This window comes from Bos indicus x Bos taurus, chromosome 26, assembly GCF_003369695.1.
Source record: "Bos indicus x Bos taurus breed Angus x Brahman F1 hybrid chromosome 26, Bos_hybrid_MaternalHap_v2.0, whole genome shotgun sequence".
Taxonomy (NCBI): Eukaryota; Metazoa; Chordata; class Mammalia; order Artiodactyla; family Bovidae; genus Bos; species Bos indicus x Bos taurus.
In genome coordinates this window covers 34,418,540-34,434,379 of record NC_040101.1, presented here as the reverse complement: position 1 = coordinate 34,434,379, position 15,840 = coordinate 34,418,540, and the positions used below count along the sequence as shown (strand labels likewise).

General features: G+C 48.0%; 1 protein-coding gene across 2 annotated transcripts in view; it reads right to left on the bottom strand.

The window, feature by feature from the left end:
* The window catches only part of SORBS1 (sorbin and SH3 domain containing 1), a 234,556-nt gene extending 219,958 nt beyond the window's left edge, over window positions 1-14,598 (bottom strand). The window contains exon 1 of one of the 2 annotated variants that reach the window (XM_027529417.1): window positions 14,486-14,598. The gene's annotated coding sequence lies outside the window, so the exon portion shown is untranslated. The remainder of the gene's footprint in view (window positions 1-14,485) is intronic. The other variant, XM_027529431.1, reaches the window with a different exon arrangement.
* Between the last annotated feature and the right edge of the window lie 1,242 nt (window positions 14,599-15,840).

The window sequence follows — 15,840 nt, the reverse complement described above, 5'->3', positions numbered from 1 at the left end:
AACCCTGAGGGGGTTTTTGAAAGAGGCTGGAAGTCAGTCCCCAGCTCTCTCCCCTTCCCCTTCTGCAATGAAAAGAGGGAGTGGTGTGACCTTCATGGGAAATTTTTCAAAGTATAACCAGACCTGATCTCTCCTAAACAAAATACCCACTCTCTTCTGAACTCCAGGTACCCACTGTCTGTCTCCTAAGGCATGTTTTGTACAGTTCTAGTAGAAGACCCCACCCAGACTGTGTCCATCCTGCAGACAGGGGCTGCATCTCACCCATTTCAGTATTCCCAGTTCTCAGCCCCCATCAACACCAGGAGGGCCATCCAGTAGGCCCGCCTCCTGTCTTTACTCCAGCCTTATTAAAAAGTCTTTGCCCCTCTTACACCACCCCTATCTTCACCAGGAGTGCCCTTCCTTAGGCTGGGCCCAGCTCCCCTTTGCCCATTGTACTTGCCCTAACTTGTTGCTCATCACATGTTGGCATGAAAACTCTTCTATGTGCCAACCTCTCCTTTTAGACCAGTGGTCAAAATCCGTTTGATCATACCTTCCTATTAGTAAATAGCTTTGAGCATATTTACTTATAAGTTAACGATAAAATCTGGACTACTATAAATAGGAAAGCTACGTCTTGCTCTTCTGTTTGAGTTAAAGAATAAACAGAACTTCAACTGATAATGTTTTCTCTGGGTCCTTCAATACCGATCCTGAGAGCTCACCCACTGTTCTAGGCCAGGAATTCTGCGAGGACAGCAGGAGTGTTTGATTCCCTTTGTATTCTCAGAATCTGGGACAGAACTAAAAACTTAATAAAGGAATTCATTTGCCCCACAGACAGGGAGCACCTCCTGTGGGCCCGGCACATGCTAGGTAGGCACCAGGGATAGAATGCCCGGCTGCTGGCATCTGGGTCCTACAAACTGCTGGGTGGGCAGACAAACAGGATCAGCCAAACAAGTGTGACAAAGTGGCTGACACAGATGCTATGCAGAATGCTCTGTCTAAAACCACTGAATCAGGACAGTCTCAAATGGGGGGTGAACATGCTCCAGAGGGTCCGAGAAGGCTTCCCCCCAGGAATATGCTGCCTTCAGCTGAAACCTGAAAGATGAGCAAAGCTAGCTGGGTGAGGGAGAAGAGAACACTCCAGGGTAAGGAAACCACATGGGCAAAAGTCCTGAGGCTGGACAGAGACGTGTAAGCGCCAGGGGCCAACAGAGGCCAATAAAACAAAATGAATGAACAAGCCCCTAAAGGATGGCGAGTTCCTCCCTCTCACTCCTCTCCACTATCAAAACAGATTGCCCCCAGCTTCGTGCCTCTGAAAGGGTCACTCAGCCCTGCTACGTGCCCAGCCTCTGAGCCAAACAGAGCAGGTGGGCTCTCTGCCTCCCAGCCAGTCCTGCCAGTGGCAACCGCCCCCTGCTTCTGAGGAGCCCCAAAGCCACAGGAAGACACTCCTGAAAACCATACATGTTGCCATGGACACCACCAATCAAAGGCTCCTGGGCAGTTTAATTTTTTAAAGAGAGTGTTAAATATTTTACATCTTCTAACAGCACGGCTTCTTCCTTGCCTACAATGCAAAAGAAAACCCTATACTCCTTGAACTAAGGATTCACACAAAATAAACACCAATGTGTAAGACAGCCCTTGGAGGTGTGTACCCACAGTCAAGGGCATCCTCTGGGTATCCTGGCTGCCTAGGTGTATGTTCCTTGCAGAAGCAACCTGGACAATCCAGAAAGAAGCACAGCCACAAAACCTCTTCCCTACTGGAGCTCTTCTGATCCCAAGAAGGGAAAATTATTTACAATGATGCTTCAGGTGTGTTTAAATAGCCCATGACTTTAATAATTAAAGATAAAACCAAGACCGTGGATTGTAATGCAGGCTAGCGGCTGCGGGGCCTCCTCTCGCAGCAGCTGTCCCCAAGAGAAGCCGTATCTTCTATCAGTGCTCAGGCATGACTAATATTTCCCAGTTCCTGGGAGGCCTCGCCCCCTCACACCTGCCAGGACTGGCTCATTAACGTACCATGTCCAACATAAAAGCCCCACAAAGCAAATGCAAAATAGTCCTCAAAGGCCTGAGACCAAGTTGGCCTAGGCTCATGGGCCTGGCAACCAGGTTTTCAGCAACTACCACCAAAGCCTGCCTAGGCCCTGGACTCTCCCGAGTCCCAGCTTTCTCCAGCTACTCTATTTTCTGTCCCCATTGGGACTGTGCTTTCTCCAGGGCCTGATTCATTCTGTCCTGCTTAACGTAGCCCAGTTCCTACTTTTGCCTTGGCTTCACCATCCAGATGTCTGGCTTGCTCCCCAGCCTATTGCCCGGGCACTGGGGCAGCAACTCAAATCTCCCAGATCCAGTTCCAGTCTTTCTTACCTCATCCCTGGCTTCCAGATCCAGCCTCCTGTGTGCACTGTCTACAAAGAGAGACCCAAGCACAGACGAATCAGCAGTGTGTATGCTACAGCAGCCTTGCAAAGACCCCCAACAGCAATGCACCATGAAACTGTTTCCATTTTCTCTCCTGTTAATTTGTTATCAGCAACTACAACCCCTGGCCATCATTCTGTCCCGGTGAGAAACAGTCACCCAACGCTGGATCTGCCCTGACTAAAGACAAACTCTGAGTAGAGAAGAACAATCGGCAAATGAACTGTATTTATTTACAACGTCCGAAACTGTTCACGTGCACAGCCACAATATAGACACAGATTCCAGGCAACGAGAGAAACAGGATTTCACACATTATGTCCTAGTGACCCTTCATACTGAGAAACCAAGCTCAAAGGTGGCCCGCAGGCAGATGGGAATAATCAATTCATGTAGGGAGTTCCCTGGTGGTCCTAGTGGCTAAGACTCCACGTTCCCAATGCATGGGACCTGGGTTCGATCCCTGGTCAGGGAACTAGATCCCACATGCCATAACTAAAAAAAGATCCCTCATGCCACACCTAAGACCCAGCGCAGCCAAATAAATATTCAAAAATAATAATAATCGATGTTTAAGGCATGCTAGAAATGAGGAATGAGTTTCCTCATCTGGGATCAACTGAGTGCCTGTTCCTTATGGCAGTTACAGCTGCCATGAGCTAGAAGATTCCTCTGATGATGAAAAGTCAGGGCCCACCTGGGACTGACATGGGCAGAGCCATGTACAGGTTAAGGTACAGTAGTCAGTACTCCTGCTCACTGGTGTTGGAACTCAGGCAGTATCTTTATGCCATGTTGAGAACCCAGGTTGCCAGGAACAGACTCCTCACAGTCATTCCTGGGTCGGTCATGACTACACGCCTGACTTCAGGTCCATCACTGGCCTCTCTCTACTACCTGCCACGTGGGTTATATGCATGTCTAGAGCATCCTCACTCCCCCGACGCCCCACACACTTGTCACCCAAAACCTTCCTACTCACAACCCAAAACAAACTGGAATGCCTGCTGGGGAAGACAAGAGCCCAACCCTCTGAGTGTTAATGAGGAAATAAACTTGAGGAGGGTGGGGTCTATGTCTACACTGTTCACTAGTATTTGTTTAATGAGTGCAATGAGACTGTGGTTATTAAAGTACTTCTTAAACAAAAGTTCCACATGTAAGCAGGACTCACCTCACAAATGGGCACCCTCCCAACCCTGGGGCTAACAGCAGAGCTCTCTCTTCATCCAGCAGAGTGGGCTGGATGGACATCAGATGGACCTCCCTGCAAGGCTGAGCTATAGTGGGAATGCAAATCACCAAGGGATAGAAACTTCCAAGAAAAGACCAGGATCCCAACCGCTAAATTACCTGGCTCTGTTCCTTTTCTCTTCTGCACTCCTTTGGCATATCCCTTTGCTCCATGGGTAATGGTCAACATCTGTGACCTCATCCTTCCAAGAGGGAGATGTCAGCAGAGGGGCGAGGAATGTTTGGGGACAGGAGAAAGGGTTATGGGTAGAAGCAGACCAGAAGGAAGGGGACATCAAAAGGATTCTTGCTCTGAGTACCAGTGACCAGTATTGGGGCTTCGTGAACATGCTGGCATTTTCACATCAGCTCACATGACTGAAGAGGCTTAGAAATACTCAGTTCTATGTCCCTCTCCAGATGGTTGGTCAGCTCTACAAACACAGCTTCACTGGCCAATGTTCTTTTTCAACTCCATGGTTGAAAACACCCCCTTGACACTACCAGTAACTTCTGACCCATTCTCATTCTCAATACAGCCACCAGCATTAGAGTGATGACTATGCGTCAGGCACAGCTCTAAAGACTTGTGCAATCCTGTGAAGTGCGCACTATTATTTTTCTCCATTTTACAAGTGAGGCAACTGAGGTACAGACACATAACTTATAGAGCGAGGATGGGGACCCAGGCAGCCTGAGCACAGAGGTCACCCCTTCATCACTCTGCTCCCCGATCTCACTTCCAGAAGAGGCAAGCCAAGCTCCAGCTCAGGCCCATCCAGCTGCAAGACCTTAAACTAATGGCCTTTCCGTGCCTCAGAGGCGTGTGAAGCAAGGCTGATCACAGACACCTGGTCTGCTGTGCACAGGGCAGCCACTAGTCTCACGTGGCTATGGAAGACTTGAGACGCCGCTAGTGTGACCGAGAACCCGAATTGTACATTGTACTTCATTTTAGTAACCCACTCCAGTATTCTTGCCTGGAGAGTTTCATGGATAGAGAAGCCTGACGGGATATATAGTCCATGGGGTCACAAAGAGTTGAACACGAATAAGTGACTAGCTTTTAGTTAATTTCAACTTAGAGAGTCATATGTGGCTAGTGGCTACCAGATTGGAAAGTTCAACTCTAGTCTCTAAATTCTAGGATACCGGGTGCCATTTCTTTTGGTCACTGCTATAGTCACAGAGACCAGCACAGACCCTAGCACAGCCTGTGGTTGGAGCTCAGTAACTATTTGTTGAACAAATCAAAAGCAAAGGGCTTTTCAGGTGCCACAACTTCATTGCCACACAAGGATCGATTGTTCAGGTTCCCTGCTCACTGGACATCTAGCCTCAGCTTGACCAGGAGCTCGGGCCTCCCAAAGCAGATCAGGAGGGAGAGGCTCTCAAGATGAAAAACTATAGAGGCAAGTCTTCTAAAGGTTCAACAGAAATAAATCTACCTCCCTGAAATTTCCACTTACTCATCCTGGCACTTCAGCTCACAGGTCTGGGAAAACCAAAGTTATGAGACAGCACTTAAACATTTTTAAACACTATAAATACAGTATAATACCTCTAATTCATTTTCTTAATTAGTACAAATACAAACCTTAGTTCACTGTGAGGCTGGTTAAACAACTACATGACTGAGATCTGTTTGGGGGAACAATCCCCTACTGTCAGAGCTATGGCCCAGGACTGCTGTCTCCACTGACTTAATGCATTCACATCCCCCCTCTCCATGAGACAGCCAGGGCGTATACAGCTAAACTCCCAACCAGTGAGGCCTCATTCTGCAAACAAGGTTTGGGGATCCTGGCAGAGCAACTCACATTTTCATATCTCCTTGATGTACTCTTTCTAAGTGGAAAAATCTAAGTCTGCACACATCTCCTATGAGCTGACTGTAGCAGACACAGGAGATACTAATACAACTCCATGCAGCCCGCACCAAGAGCCCACATCTAGAAAGAGTAAGAGGTGAAATCTGCAGACTACTTACCCCATCCAAGTCACTGAACTAGATCAGGAGAAAGACATATAAACCAAACAAGATCAATTCAGTGTGACACACGCTGTAACAGACACAAGTACAAAATACTGAACTAAAGAGATACCCGGAGGGACCCTGCACCGTGGCTCACACACAGCAGGCACTCGGGGCAGTGAACTCAATCAAATTCTGACCAACAGCTCAATTGAAAGCTGAGGAAACCACAATCCAGACAGGTTAAGTGACTGCTCAAGGTGACCCAGGTAGTTAGTGACAGGGCTGGACATGACAGGTGGGCCTCGTCACTTACCCGCCCAACAGTCTATAATCCATCTCACAGTGCTTCTTATCTGACCCCTCATGGGGAGGGAGCCAGGATCTGCCTGCTGCTTGTTATCACATCCATCTCAGGATAAACAATGGATACATTTTTGTAAGATGGTATGTTGGGCACTCTCTTGAAATATGAAGAGTTACTGTGTGCATGCCATCTTAGAAACATGCATCCAATCATCTAACAAACATTTCTTAGGAATATACTATGTTTCAGGTGCCTGTTTAGAGGCTTGGATAAAGAGATGAAACAAACTCCTAGTCAGATCAGAACACCCACATTTATCTCTGCTCTCTCCCAGAACCCCACGAAAAGGACAGCAGAGGAATCTGCTTTTTAATGGAAAGGAGACAATGGCTGATGAGATATGTTAACAGAATTCTCAAAGACAGAGAGCCAATTGCCAGGCAGTCACTGATACAGGTTTCTGCTTCATCTGCTCTGCTGAGTACAAGCAGGGTAGAAAACCACTGAACAAATGGTGCCTAGGCCACAAAAACAGGAGAAGGCTCGGGAAGGGAGGGGGGCACCAGGGACTGTGAGGGGAGAAGGGGAGGGGACTAGGAAGAGGGGAGCCTGCTGAAAGTTGGCGCAGGGAGCAATCAGACTCCAGGGTCCCTCCTTCAATCTGCTCAGTCTGGCGACCTCCCTCCCTGGGCCAGCAGGATGTGGAGGATCACAGTTCGGGCAAATTACACCAGACATTCTGATTCAGATTCAGACACAGCTGAGGGAGAGATACAGCTGAGGGAGGTAGGGAAAGCACGGAGCAACTTTCAGAAAACAGACAGACAGAGTGAACGTCTGCATACCAACCAGGGTACCCTGCCTCCTTCCCGACATCAAGGCTCCTGGAAGGAACAACACACAGCCTGTTACACCCCCCAGGCACACTCCTCTCTAGGAACACCCAACGTTCCCCGAGAAAAGATCTACAGACACCAATATCTAGGTGTCTCCAGTGAAAAAAGGGGAGGCTCTCTACTGAATGACCCTCCAATGAGGTTCACAAGCCCCCTTCCTTGTCCCACAGATCCCCAATCAGCATCTTGGTGTCCACTCTTAAAATATAAACCATCAGTGATCAGCATGCATGGAAAGATGGTTCCAATGGGAAATACAATAACCAAAAGAAGCAGAAAAAGGGACTTGACAGAAACAAAGACAACACAGGAGAAGCAGAAAAATAGCAAAAACAAACAAAATACAACATATATAAGTGAATTCACTGCACCCATGAAGCAAGAACAAGATGCTATTTAGAAAAAAAAAAAGAAAAATGAATCTTCAAAGTAAAATGGAAAACAATAAAAGATTTTAAAGTTACAAACTTGACCCAGGATGTCCAACATCTAAGTAATGGGAGTTCCAAAGACAAAACACGAAAAAGGACAAAAGGAAATTAACAGAGAAAAATATAAGAAAATGTCCCCAAAATGAACAGTGTGAGTCTTCAGATCAAAAGAACACAACAAGGACCCAGCATAATACTTTTCAAAGCAAGAACAATCCAAATATAGGGAAAGGGAAAGGATCCTAAAACTTTCAACAACAACAACAACAAAAAAAGGTTATCCATAAATGATCAAGAATCAAAATAGCATTCAAATTTTGACATTAATATTGGAACCTAGGAGACAGTGGAGCCATGCCATCAAAATTCTAAGGGAAAATGGCTTTCAACCTAAAATTCTAAACAAATCAAAACACCAATCAAATGTGAATGCAGAGTAAGAACAGTTCAGACAAGCAAGTTTGAGGTGACTGACTTGTACAGACCCTCTCTCAGAAACTCCTGAGGAATAAATCAACAGAAAACGGAGGCTCCAACCAGAGTAAAGTGAGGGAATCCCCAGGACGAGCCATGCCCTAGGCCTAGAAGTCAGTCAGCTCGGAATAAAGGGGAGGAACTGAGGCCTCTGGGAGTGAGACCTCCAAGGGAAAAAAAAATTGCAGTAAAAGAAAAAGGAACACGTGTATAAGACAGAGAGGTTTTCAAAAGCCTCTCAGAAACTCTGGGATAACCACAAAGGAAACTAAATCAATAGGAAAAAAGCAATTATTAACTCAAAAAAATGTACAAGAAATTTCATTACAGTACAACTGTAAGGCTCAGCCAGGAACTCTATCCACACAGTCAAAATAATGTAAGTATTGACTATCAGTGTAACAAAACTGTGATAGACCACACTGGGAGGACATGAAGGAAACCAAGCATGTGGGGAGAAGAGAGAAGAGGGAATGAGGGCTCCTCTAATCCACAGCAGGACAACAGTACTATCAGCATAAACAGCCAAAAGGCCTGGAAGTGACTACGGAAGGCAGAGTAACGGCCCCTCCAAGATGAAGACGCCCATATCCTAATCCCCCAACCCACAAACATGGTATCATTACATGGCAAAAGGGAATTAACGTTGCAAGTGGAAGAAAGGCTGCTAATCAAATGAACTTCAAACAGGGAGATTATCCTGGATTATCCAGGTGAGCCCAAAGTAACCACAGGGTCCTCAAAAGTGGAAAAGGGAAGGGGAAGGCAGTCAGGAAGGTGTGACTATGTTAGAAGGTCAGTGATGGACGGAAGTACTCAACTGGCCATTGCTGGCTTTGAAGATGTTGAAAGGTGGCCATGAGCCAAGGAATGCAGGCGGCTTCCAGAAAGTGGAAGATGCAAGGAAGAGAATGCAGCCCTGGCACCATCTTGACTTTCACCCAGTGAGACCCTTTTCGGATTTCTAAGCCAGAGAGCTGTAATTTAAATTTGTGTTGCTTTAAAGCCACTACGTTGGTGGTCATTTGTTCCTGCAGCAACAGAAAACCGTGTTCCATGACCAGCCCTGGGGAGTGGGTCATCAGGATGGGTGACACAGCCTTCTTCCTGAGCCTTGCAGTGTCATTTGACTTTTAAAGTCATACATATGACTTTGATACAAATTAAATTTTAATTTTAAAAGAGCTGAAACACAAATTCTCTCTTGTCAGAGCTCATAATCCGGTAGAGAAAACAGGGCCCCGGCTACTGCTGATAGGCAAACACGGGAAGAAAGCACCTCTTTGAGATGTGAGGACATCTGAAAGGAGCGGGCGTTCACCAGGCAAAGGAGAAACAGGCCTTCTGGAGAAGGATCAAAGACCAGGGGGAACATGAAGCAGTTCTGAATGATGGCACACCAGTGGGTCTCACAGAGGCAGCAGGAAAAGCTGGGTGGACAGTTCCCAGCACCACAGGTGTGACACCTGCCCCACTGCTGGCTTCTCTGACTGGTCTGGGACTTGCTATGCATATTTAGGGCTGGTATGGACAAGAGAAGACCCCAAACACAACGTTTTTCTGGAACATCAATTGCACCCAACAGTGAAGTGTTTTAAATGCTTTTACTCTAAAAACCAGCACAGATGTATTATAGAAGACAAAACTCACGTGAATTTTTAACATAAAAATTGGTGACTTCTTGTTTGAGAGGCCCACTGTAGACACTAAGCTATTTGCTGACCGCTGAGCATCAAGATTCAACCATCTCTACAATTATTACAAGAGTCAGAAGAAAGGTTAAAGTGCCATCGCATGCATCCATCAAAGCACCCGGGACTTCACACCAGCAACCTCTCAAGGGCCGCCTACCCTCCCTGAGTTGGGTCCCAGCATGAATGGGAAAGTTGAGAAGCATGTCATTGTTTTCCAAAGTGGTCTGGGGCCTGCTATTGCTGGGTAACTTAGCTCTGCCTGGGGAAACAAACAAACAAAAAAAAAACTATCACACTGAGTGTTTCCTACATATCTTCTCTTGGTCATAAGCCTGTCCATCTTTCTCCCATCCCCTCTCTAAAGATTACCAGGATCACTGATAAAACCCCAGCTCGACCATCAGCACCTCCGATCCCTTATAGCCCAGGCCTCCATTAGAGAATACATTGCAGACACTCTTTCCATGGAAGGAAGTCAAGTAATAGGGCACATCTCTTGGGAGAGGGTGTCCCCTGTGTCCACAAACAAGGGTGGAAACTTTTTCTATTGTTGTGGCTGTTTTTGTGATAAAAACAATAATATCCATGTGACAGTGAACTGGGAAATTTTTTTTTTTCTGTAAAGACTCACTACTGACCACAGAAGAGGATCAGAGAGGGGAAAAAAAAAAATCTCTCTCTCTCTCTCAATGGAAGACCACACAGAAGTAAAAAGCAATTTAATTGGGTTTAGTTTGTTTTTTCGTGTGTAAAACACATACACACATTCAAAAAAAGTGAACTCAACTGATTTCAAACAGAGAGGATGAGATTTTAATAACACCTTAAATATCTTACAATTAGTTATGTCATTGACAGAAAATAAAAGATGGGAGAGGAGATCAAAGAAAAAGATACAATAGGAGGAGAGAAAAAGAAATGGACAGAGGGGGGTATGGGAGGAAAAGGACGGGAAGACAGCAAGACACAGGGACAGACAGACATGAGTAGCCACACACAAAAAGAAGGAACAGCTAAAGGATTCACAGAGACACTTCCTGCTGCTGCTGCTGCTGCTGCTGCTGCTAAGTCGCTTCAGTCGTGTCCGACCCTGTGCACCCCATAGACGGCAGCCCACCAGGCTCCGCCGTCCCTGGGATTCTCCAGGCACTTCCTAGGCCAAAATAAATGACACTGCATATGCCAGGGTAGGCTTGGGCTACAGACTTCAAAGTATTATCACCTTTTATCCTTGCCTTCGAATGGTTACTAATCTGGCTAACCACTGTTCACAGCTCTTTAATTGCTCATTTAAACATTCTGAGGCTTAGCTCAGGTCAAGGGCCAGAAGCTCCCTTCAGACATGCCACAGTCAAGCAAATCATTTACCTCCAAGTATCTCCTCTACAAAGGGAGTACATGAAACACTTTTACACAAACCACCATCTCAGAAAATGTACAAAGCACCAATAAGAGACAGGAGAAAATGCTGTTTGCATTGAAAAGAAATTCCATGGAAAACTTTTTAGTTTTGCATTTAAAAAGCAAAAAAAAAAACCAACCCAGAACTGGTACTTCAGCAGAATGGGTTCCCACCTCAGCATTTTCCAGCATCACTCCCAGCACATTTGACTTTCCACATGTTCAAGTTCTGCCTGCCCCACTGGCTTCAAAGGCCTGAGTTGGCTCTGAAACCAAACACTGCAAGCTAAGGGTCAACAGAGAGATCCCAGGGGACTGACTCCCAAGTCAGTCTCAGCCCTTCCTGGACTCTCTATCCATCCTCTCCAATGATTGTCCAAAGCAATCCCTTACTTCACTCTAAGGGCTGCAGAAATCTGCTATTTCACAGCTGATAGAGCCTCCCCCTTCCAGCTCCATCTCTTCTTCCTCCAAGTCAGGTGTCTGTTTTCCCCTTCCTTACCTGACCAGCCCCCAATCTCCTACCTGGTCTACTTCCCCAACCTCTCCTTTCTGCCCCTAATCTCTCCTTGCTCTTCTCTACCCCGTCTTAGTATCATTGCTCTCAGAGGAAGAGGGGGCATAGGAGGTATATTTAGAACACAAAACCTAGAGTCAATCCACCTGAGTTTCTGCCCAGCTCTGTATCTTACTAGCTGTTTGACCTTGAACAGCCAAGCCACCCAATTCCTCAAATTCCCCAGTGAGAGGGGGATGAACCTGGCAACCACAGACGTCTTGTCCAACTCTCAGGTCCCAGATATTCAAACACCCACCTGTATAACCATAAATGAAGCAGTGAATTAAACATACACAGGAATGAATTATAGAAATTCCCTTTCCTCAGCATTCTGTCACCCCAGCTAGAGTTCCAAGCCCCCCACACTGAGGGGCTGTACCTCACCCTGAGATGTTCGAACTCTAAATTACTTAGATACAGCAAAGCCTTCCCCAATCACACTAATCAAGGAACAGATGAATCTGAATATCCAACAGAAGTCTGAGTCCTGGAATGTTTCTTTCATGGCATCGAGCAATACTGTGAATTTAACATCAGCTTAGCAAACAGAAAAGAATCTAGAAATGCCATCGAAAACTGTCTTGTGAATCTAAGAACAGTTATGTGTCAGGAACCCTGGAATATAATCTACTCCTAAACCCTCTACTTTCCCAACAAGGGCAGAGGCCCAGAGAGCAGAAGCCACAAACCCAAAGCCCAGAGCAGATCCATGACCAGATCAAAGCCAGAGGTCCTGCTTCTGGCCCAGAAGACTTTCACTAAAGCTTTTTGAGACCATCCGTTTCCTTTTTCAAAGAGACAGATTAAACCCCAAATTACCAGTGAGGTCTCTGTACAACAAATCTATTTCCAAGTCCAGGGAAGCAGACCAGAGCTAAGTTTGGATGGCCAGATGATTACTAATACTACCTAACAAGCTTTCTCCCCTGAACCTTGCCCATTCATTCTCTGCAGAGAAAACCCCAGACTCTGCTATCTATATGGAACTCTATTTTGGAGAAGTGAGAAGCGGAAACCCATACAGTTCTTTGTTCTGACACCAAGAAGCATCTGCTTTCCAAAAACTCCTACCTCACCTTCCAACATTCCAAGTACTTTCAGAAAAGTTCATAGAAACTCTCCAACTAGAATAAAAGAAAGCAGGAGGTAACAGGAGGAAAGGTCCAACCGAGGGTGGGTGTGTAACAGACAGTGGGTGTGTAACAGACGATGATAATACCCTCCCAGCTCTTCACCCTAGGGGTAGAAAGCATCTCTTTTCAGCTGCCAATACCCTGCACCAGAGATAGTCACCAGAGATAGTGCCACTCAGCGCCCTCCAGCAGAGAAATGAGCTCTCTGCAACCCCTGAAGAACTAACCCTTTCCTAACCAACCACTCTAACAGTGCCCAGGACAGAGGTACCAACAGACCAATCCTCCCAGCCCTCCTCTCCCACTAAGAGCCTGAAACATCAGAGCTCTGATGGCAAGGAGCTATTTAAGGCAGCATCAAGAGGGTGGGGCAGAAAATTGCTGGCAATATCCTCCTCCGCCACCCCTCCCTCCCTCACAGCCAACAGACACAGACACACACACACACACACCTTCTGGCTCCATAGACAGCCATTAACCTCACCTATGTCTCTAAGGTCTAGAGATCTGGAGTCCCCAAACGTTCAGCATTTGTTTTCTGTCACTGAGGCTGCTCCACCCCCTTCTCTTCCACCACCACCAAGCCACCTTTACAATCAAAAACACAAAATTTAATCTAGAGTTCAACAACCAAGGGGCTTGGAGATAGACAAGCCCTCCCTGGCCTTCACTTAGGAAAGAAAAAGGGCACCCGGGGTGTGGGGGGGAGGGGTGATGTCAAAGGCCTGACAAGCTAGATAGGCTCCATGCTATCTCTAAATGAACCTCCCTCCTATTGATGGTGAAATCAATTCGGGCAATTTCGGCAGGTCGGCCCTGTGACAAGAGGGGCATCCCAGCGCTCAGTTTACAACAAAAATTCAAAGGCTCAGCCAGAACATGCTGGGAAAATCCAGGGTCTGGATAAAACGAGCTACACTCAGTGGGATCCTTTCTGCTTTTATGTAGCAATGTAATAGCGTAATAAATTCTGTCTGCCTGAGGAAAGCATGCACTGGTGAATTTCAAAGCCATTTTAAGACAGCGGATGCACCGGGATGCAGAATTCAACAGCACATTCCCTCGTGGGGGGGGGGGGGGGGACGGGGGGGGGGGGGGGACGTAATGATTTCAAGCTTGTTTCCCCCTCTATCTTGAATGGCGCTAGCGCTTCTCAAGGAAGCCACCTCGGAAAACCTCCAGAGGAGAGCCGGGGATGCCCGGGGAATCCAGAGAAAGGAGTCGCTTTCTGTTCATCTCGGTGAGGAGCTGGCTAGCAAGAAGCTGCCAGTCACTCTGAGGGATGAAGGATGAAGAAGCATGGCCGGATGAGCAGGCACCGGCGTCCCCGGACACACATACACACGTACCCGCTCATTCTGGCGGGTCCTAGGCCAGGCCGACAGTCCTTGCTCTGCTCCCGCCGCCCTCTCCTCCAGAGGGATGCTAATGAATGAACACACCTGAGAAGCCTCCATCCTGCCGCTCGCTCCCTCCTTCTTCCTCTGGCTGCTGCAGAGGAGCCTCTCCTCGGTAGTTTCACTTTACAGCGTAAACCCACTCGGGCTTTGATGTCTCCTCCACCCACCCATATTGCAGCCAGCCTGAAGCAGGCGGACGTTCTCCTTGCAGAGGCCATGATCGCACGTACCCCCACCCACCAAAAAAAAAAAATCTGGAATATCCCAAACCCCGGCACACTGGGAAACTTTCCCTTAAAAACTGAGGATCCACCAAGCAGGCAGGAAGGAGGGTTCGACCGAGGGGGGCCACGGTTTCCCCCGCGACCACGGGGGATGCTCTGGGGGGAGGGGGTCCCCCAAGTCCTTCCAACAGCTGGCCCTTTAAACGCACCTCCTCCGAGCGTGAGACAAAGGCGCCGCCCGCGGGGGCTGGGCTGGCGCACGCCCCCAGCGCCGGTGCTGGTGATCTAGCAAGCGCCGGCCGAGGGGCGGCTGGCGCGGGCTTACCTTGCGGGTCTCCGGGCTGGCGGGCCGGCGGCGCGCGTCCTGCCTCACTCGCACTACACGCTGCAGTTGGCCCCGCTCTGTTTTTCTGGGACTCGGCGCTGACTTCACCGACACTCCGCGGCCGGCCAATGGGCTGCGGCGGCCGCCCCCTTATTAGCATGCGTCTGGAACCGTCCACTCCGGGGGCGCCTGGGAGGCGGGCGGTGCTAGGGGGCGGTGCCGGGCTCCGCAGTGACAGGAAGGGGCGTGTGCGCCAATGGGAGGCGTTGAAGCGCCCCACCCCCCACCCCGTCCCGCCCCGCCCCGCTGCATTGTGAGCCGGGCGCGCGGGCCCGCGGATCTCCGGCCGAGAACGTGCGCGCGGTCCCAGTAACCCTTTTTTGTACTGGGTGGCCTCGGGCTGAGCCGGAAGGTGGCCCGGCGCGCCCTCTGATTCTTCTGAGGGATCATCCCAGGGGAGCTGGGAAGGAATCTTAGGCATTAAAAAAAAAAAAAAATCCTAACCTGTCTTGAGTGCATATAACTTAACCCCTGTACCCCAGTTTGCTCATTTTTAAAATGGTCTAATAGCCAGTACCTATTTCGTAGGACACAGAAAAGACGAATATAGTTAAGGTATGTAAAGCTCTTCCCAGGTGGCGCTAGTGGTAAAGAATCTGCCTGCCAATGCAAGAGACAAAAGAGACACAGGTTCAACCCCTGAGTCGGGAAGTTCCCCTGGAGGAGGGCATGGCAACCCACTCCAGTATTCTTGCCTGGAGAATCCCATGGACAGAGGAACCTGGCGGGCTACACAGTCCATTGGGTCGCAAAGACTCGGACACGACTGAGGCAGTTTAGCGCACACACACTCATTCGTGTAAAGAGCTTAGATCGGTGCCTGGCGGTCCCGCAGCGTGTTTCTACTATCAATACACCTGACGCCAGCCAATACGCTTAATGCTTCCTAGTTTTTCTCTGTTTTGATCCTCATAGTCCTACAGGAGAGTCGCTATTACCAATCCATATTTTTCAAGTGAGAAAACTGAAATGGTTTAAGTGGCTTGGTCAGGGTCACACTGGTGCAATCAGGATTTGAAGCCAGGCTCTGAGACTTCATTCGTGTGATATAGTATTCAGCGGTCCCACGGGAGATATATGTTAGGCCCTGGGGTTACTGCCAAAAATGAAACAGACAAGCCTCCTCTGCTCATGAAGCTGCCATTTTAGTGAGGAAGACAGGCAAATAAACGAGTGAATAAATAAACAAGATTGGAGGCAATGTGTCAAGCAGCGTGAATAAAACAAAACAGGGTCAAACGCAAGTGGAGAGACAAGGTCTTTGCTAGATGAGTTCAGAGCTAACCTCTGTGATA